Here is a 7,500-nt window from a genome sequence, read left to right on the forward strand (position 1 = left end):
CTGTTTCTTCGACACCTGGTTAATTATGAAACATGTAGGAATCTTTTCGTAATAACTTTAGACTATAAAAACCATAACTACGAAAGAAGATGCATTCTTAAAGAATGGTGTATCTTGTGTTTAGCGTACTGTAAATCCTCTAATCTCAAATTTAATAAGCGACGTTTCAATGTATTATAAAAAAACAAATAACGTTTCGGTAGAATACCTTTCATAAAACCTTAGAATAGTCAAATCTAATATTACAGTACCCTCCGAACAAACGGGCCTTGGGCACATTTGGTTACATAATTTATTATCTAGTTTTGTTTCACGGAAACTGCACACGAACTTATAATCAGAACAGCCCAACCAGTGGCGCCATCGCTACCTGGTCTGTGAATAGGCACTGTGATCTGGTTTTGAGATGAACCCATTAATATTTTCATTGATTAGGTAAGAGTTACACCAAAGTCAATTTTTTTTTAATATATCAAATTTAATTGTCATAGATATAATTGTAGACTATGAAAAGCCTTTTATAATGTGCACCGACCAATTTTGTGGAGAGTCATGCGTTATTATGGAGTTCCTCTTAGATATGTAAATTTGATTAAGTCTGTTCATGAGCATGGTAAGTGCAAAGTTAATGTTAGTGGACTCCTATCAAACGAATTTCCAGTGAACCGTAGAGTACTCCAAGGGAATGGGTTGTCGCCTGTGTTGTTTATCCTCCTCATGCATTTTGTAATACATAGAAGAATTGGAGATAGTGAAGAAGTGTTGGATTGTATTGGTAATATGAAATTAACTGACCTTGATTATGCTGATGACGCTGTCCTTATTAGCAGAACACTACAGGATTTGCAATGCTTGCTTACCAGGATAAATGAAATATCACATGAGGTTAGGCTCAAGATAAATAGAGGAAAGACAAAAATTACGAGAACAGAATGTGCAATGTAAACTGAAATGTCATTGTAAGGAGAAAGGATTAATGGGGTAGAATCATTTTAATAATTAGGATCTATTATCTCTAATATAGGGTCTTTAGAATTGGAGATTAATGAAAGATTGCAAAAAGCAAATGAGACAATGGCAAGGTTAAGTAAAATTAGGAAATCAAATCGCCTGAAATTACATATGAAAATTAGGCTATATATCAGTTAAGTGAGATCGGTGTTCCTGTGTGGACACGAGTCGTGGTATGACAATAAAACAATATCCAGCAGAATTTTCAAATTTGAGAACAAAGCTCTCCCAAGAATATTTGGAGATATATGCCAGGACAGAATTATAAATGAAACTGCATGAGAAATTACTCAAGTGCCATATGGGGATGAAATTATGGTGGAGGGTAGATGGAGATGGCTTGGGCATGCTCTTCGCACTCCCCAAGAGAGATTAGTTCACCAAATTTTTAACTGGGCTCCACAATGTACTGGAAGAGTTGTAAGACCCAGGTCTACATAGCTGAAGACACTAAAGCCTGAAGTAGGAGATGGTGAATGGAGAAGTATTGATTTAAAAGCTCAAGATAGAGAGGAGAGGCAAAATCTAACCGAGGCGCTTTGTGTCAATAGGCGTAGGAAGAGATGATGATAATAAGATATAGTTAAGAGGTTAACCGATTTACAGCATATGACACCTGGTTCAATTTTATCCAGAATGATAGTGCTGATGATTTAATATTATCATTAATGATTTTATTGAAGTATTTATAGCAAATGACACCAAGTCCAATTTTATCCAGAATGATACTTTTGTTGTTGTAATGATGATAATAATATTCTTTAAGTGTTTTCAGCAAATGACACTAAGTTCAATTTTATTCGGAATGATATTTTGAAGGCGTATTATTATTGATATTAAAGTTATGATTGGCATAGGATTGTGGCTTAAAATTATACATTACTAAACTTTCCAGTCATGCTAATACCAAGGATTATTATAACGTTAAGAAAAATGTCATTATTGGGGACAGCATTGTCGCCTGCTTGCCACTACCTGTTGCTTTTATGGATCTTATATGGCGATATTTATAGTCCTTTTGATGTTATAATGGAAGGAAGCTTTTACGGTGAAGGTTGAGTTGCCAAGTGTTTCCCGAAATACAATTTCTTTTACCTATAAGACTCGTAATGTTTTGCATTCATAAATTTATAATTAATCTTATTTTAATTTATTTTATATTGGCGAGGAACCGTGCTGAAGACTACGATTATTGTTATGCCTAATTTTCATTATTTCGTGACATTTATATTTATTATATGCAGATTTTCTGATAGGCATTATTTTTAGCGTGGACAATTTTCGTTAAACCGAACCCGATATTTTGCTAGAGGCTAATCTCTGCAATGCTTACCTACAAGGAATAAGTAACATGTTTCAGGATCGTCGTTACCGATTTCATGAGTAAATAATGAACCAGCTCTATAACAATTTCCCGCGCCTATTCTTAAGTTCAAAAGGCGGCCATATCTGGAAAGCTGATGGTTGCGCTTAAGGCGAGATTTAAGCGAAATTGGACCGTTTTTCTCCATACCTGATTTGTCCATAAAATCACCACTGGCTTGATGGATGGGTCAAGTGAGATTACAGAAGATTAGGTAATCCTTGTGTCAAGAAGAGGAGACTCGAACTGACTTTTAACTTTGTCATTTTCGAAGAATGCATTATTATCAGTTTTAACTTTTCCATTTACTTGGTTTTATTTTTTGGAAGTTTATTAACTCGCTATAATTTCTATTTTTTCTGTACATGACTTTTTATTTCTCATTTTGGTCTGTGTAAATTCAGGCATTTTTACATTTCGTTTTATATTTATAAAATATTAAACGGGAATTAAAGATAAAATGGGTCCGGAAAATACTTTTACAATGGGAAATTTTTAAGCTTTTTTGTTCTCCTTTAATCCAAAGATGATTTGATTGATAAATAAAATTGCACTGTGACATTGCAACAGTTATGGTTCTTATTTCATATATTTCGATTATGAAGAGGAATGTTACCAATATGTTTGAATATTTTTCTCATAATAATTTTTTTTTTTTTTAACATGGATCGTCATTGCTTTAATAGCACCAAGCTAATCTTAATTAATCATTTAATCTTGTGTACTTGAATATCTTTGGTAAAATAATGGGTACTATTTTTTGTATAAAAATGTCATTAATGCGTTTTACATTTCTTTATTTCATATTTTTATGTAGATCACGTTTCATCTTTAACTATTTAAAAAGAAAATCATTTTTATATTTAGTGCAATTCAGAAACAATTAAATTCCTTGAAATCAAACTAGAGAGCATTTTTCCAGTATGAATGGCATATTTATTATTATTATTATTATTATTATTATTATTATTATTATTATTATTATTATTATTATTTTTATTATTATTATCATTATCAGCTTAGCTACAACCCTGCTTAAAAAGCAGCATTTAGTTTCAATATGGGAAAAAAAAAGCCAGCGGGGAAAGGAAATAAGAAATTAAATAAACTGTATGAGGAGCAGTGAATAAAGAATATATATTATTTTAAGACCAATAAGAACGATAAAATAAATCTCATATATAAACTATGAATAGACTTATGCCAACCTGTTCAACTTTAAAAAAAAAAAAAAAATAATTCGCTGCAAGTTTGAACTTCTAAAGTTCCAGGGATTTAACTCCCTGATCACGTTTATAAATTAGTGAGCAGATTTGTTTTCTGCTGAATTTTATTCAAGCCCTCCATAACGCACCAAATAGATACAAACTTCGAAAACCCAGAGGTCTTGGACTTCCATGTTAATGCACTTAACGAGCATGAGCGATTTTATTCCTGTTATGTTACATTGTTGTATGTTTACATTGTCAGTGGTGCACTTCCGCTTGCCCAGTCAAGTGTTCACATACTGTACAGTTAACCACACACAGGGGTTACTGGTGTTCCCTCTTACTGACAAAGATACACAATTACTTTTCCTTAGGCTCTCAATTAGAATTGTACTGTATATAATCGCTTGGGGAAAATACTTAAATGTCTACATTATTATTATTATTATTATTATTATTATTATTATTACTTGCTAAGCTACAACCCTATTTGAAAAAGTAGGATGCTATAAGCCCAGGGGCTCCAACAGGGAAAACAGCCCAGTGGGGAATAGAAACAAGGAAAATTGAAATAGTTTAAGAACAGTAACAACATTAAAATGAATATTTCCTATATAAACTATAAAAACTTTAAAAAAACAAGAGGAAGAGAAATAACATAAAATAGTGTGCTCGACTGTACCCTGAAGCAAGAGAACTCTCAGGCCAAGATAGTGGAAGACCATGGTACAGTGGTTATTACACTACCCAAGACTAGAGAACAATGGCTTGATTTTGAAGTGCACTTCTCCCAAAAGAGATGCTTACAATAGCTAGAGTCTCTTCTACCCTTACTAAGATGAAAGGGGCCACTGAACAATTACAGGATAAGAATTGTTTGGTAATCTGTTTTGTCAGGTGTATGAGGACAGAGGAGAATATGTAAAGAATAGGCTAGACTATTTCTGTGTATGTAAAATGCAAATGGAAAATGAACCGTAACCAGAGAGAAGGATCCAACGTAGTACTGTCTGGCCAGTTAAAGGACGCCATAACCCTGTAGCGGTAGTTTCTCAACGAGTGGCTGGTGCCCAGACCAACCTACTTCCTACAAATGTCTAATCGTCTGTGTAGTGTTCAGCCCTAAATTTTATATTCACTTGACCTTGAAAAGGAATACCGAAAACGATCTTCTTTTTGCTAAGTGCCTCTTCCGGATCATGATTAAGAGCTAAACCTCTGAAGTGAAACAGGATTAAAATAGTAGTTCAGTGGTTTGAATATCTGGTTGCTAGTTCTGTTTCTATTGTGTAGCAACAGTTCTAATCCTTAGCCGGAGAAGCACTTATAAAAAGTATTTGATTTTGTTTATATGTTTTCAAGGACAAGATAGTTTGGAGCTTAATATTGGAATTCAGGAGGGTAATTTCTCTTTGATGACAAAATTATCACACAACAAATATATATATATATATATCTCGCATTCATAAATATACATTATTCAGGTCATTTTCTGATTATTAGGTGTAAAGAATTTTTGTTATAGAGTTTTTGTTATTAATGTTTATTGTATTATGTGTATGATAGTTTTTTAATTGTCTCAATATGTAGTGATTGATTTATATGAAAACTTTACCCACGGCGATGATATTTTTTCATGCAACGTAGAGGTAATTTTTGTATTGGTATGTCTAAATTTGATATTCTCTCTCTCTCTCTCTCTCTCTCTCTCTCTCTCTCTCTCTCTCTCTCTCTCTCTCTCTCTCTAGGGAGTATTGTAACGAGATGATCTTCATAAAACTTATGGTGACACTCATTCGACGAGATTTCGGCAAAATCCATAACCACCCCTAGTTTTTTGTAGCTGAATTTCAGCAGTAGTAAGCCTACTTCTCAAGCCTCCATTCTTTCCCTTCTTCTCTCCGTCTCTTTTGCGTTCCTCCTCCAGCTGTATTTATGCCAATTTATTTCTCCTGAGGATTAACCATTTCGAGTGATGTGGGGAGGTTCTCAAGCTTTTTTATATTTTATTCTTCTCTCATTTTATTTTTATCATTTTAGAAATGTTGTATGCTTTTACTTACTCTTGGAAGAGAAATCCTCGAAGCTTTTGAATTCTATATATAATTCAACTTATTTGATGTTACGTGTATTTTATCATTTTAATCTTGCTAAGGATTTTGTTTTTTTTATTAGTTTCCGTAACAATTTTAGTTGTATCACATTTGGAATAATATCAGTTTCCCTCATTTATTCCTAACTTAGTATTTTCAAAGTTTTTGTTATATTTCTGTTATGTTTTTTCCCTTTGCAACTGTCAGAAAATAGTATACAGTTCTGACACTAATGGGGACTAGGAATTATAGGAATTGCTTCAGGTGTTACGTCTCCTGTTGTCACTATATCATATTTTTTCCTTAGATGTGTTGGTGATTTATTTTTTTCCAAAAGTGGCCTGACATAAATATAACTTTTATGCTTTAGAGGGAACGTGTGTAGTGTTTTTATGATATATGTAACGCTAGAGGCAGTTACAGGTGCACGAAATGTAAGTAGACGTATAGATCCATAGGAGAGGCAGGTCTTTTTTATTAGCTTAGTAATTTAAAACCTTAATTTAAGAGTTTAACGTTGAATTGAAATTATAGACTTGTATGGGCATAATGTTATAGAAAAAGTCTCAAAAGTTTCAATTCTATTAGTTAAAAATAACTAGGCCTAAATTGTTTTTATTGTTTTTAATAAAAAAATAATATTTTGTGAACAAAACGGCGGTGAGAGCCTAACAATAACTTATTTTCTCGATGAATTTGAACATTAATGGACCGGCAACACTCGCCGAAAACCAGGAGAGAGGTGATGATGGAAAGTAAACATGGCCCAGAAAGGGTTAGCTAAGACGGAAGGAGGAGCCTCCCGTGTTTACATTCACGTCAAAGCTTGTGCCTTGGGTTACTGCCTGCCTGTTTGTGATGCTTATCATCATTATTCGGAGTCTTTGATATATAAGTTTCGATAATATCATTATTAAGTTATTTTCCTTATGGAAGTGATCTTAGAGATAAAGTAATTTCCACATTCACCCTTCATATTGCCAACTTTCTAAAGTATCGGCTTCATGTAACTACCGAGAAAGCTCATTGGCAGCACGTGGATCCCATCTCCTCTTACACTGTCCCAATCTTAACTCCGGTGGCAGTCTCCCGTTTCGTTGGAATTAAGACCCTGCTCTTCCTTCACCCTCTGCCACTATTATCATCTCCGGTGACAATTTTGTATTTGGTTCTATTTTTTAGTCTGTTGGTTTGCAGCCTTATACCAAAAACGTTATCTGGACATGAACGTAAATTTTATGGGGTGTGTGACTCGTGACTGGCACCATGTAATGAAATATGGGAGTGATATACATTTAGTATTCTAAGAAACCACTCTCTGTTGTGCGTCCGAGTTTCCTAAAAATGATTACGTCTTGGATGTATTTAAACGAGGTCTACGGTCTCCGAACGTTCTTGTTATTGATGTTTTTAATCTTGTTGCATATAGTTTCACATTTTTTAATCTGTTATTATCGATACAGAGGCGTAGTAAGCACCCTGATATATATAAAAGATTTAACTGCTAAGCCTTAAACAAAGTGACTAATATCTGTTGCATTAACGTGCTCGTATGACATCACTTAATGGCATTTGAAACGACATTCCTGTTTTTCAGAAACATGGTAATGCCTTTTTAAATGTAGAAAACTTAGTTACAGATTGACTATGTTGCAAGGATTCAGCTAAATTCATTGTGATTTAGATAACATAAATATGTGAAAATTAAAAGCCTTGTTCCTGGGTGTATCTACTATATAAAGGTGGAAGTTTAAGTGAGAATCAGTCAATCATTCCTAATCCAAGTTCATGAATTATGCATCACGAATTATACATAGTCTCATTT

Source organism: Palaemon carinicauda, chromosome 21 (genome assembly GCF_036898095.1).
Source record: "Palaemon carinicauda isolate YSFRI2023 chromosome 21, ASM3689809v2, whole genome shotgun sequence".
Taxonomy (NCBI): domain Eukaryota; kingdom Metazoa; phylum Arthropoda; class Malacostraca; order Decapoda; family Palaemonidae; genus Palaemon; species Palaemon carinicauda.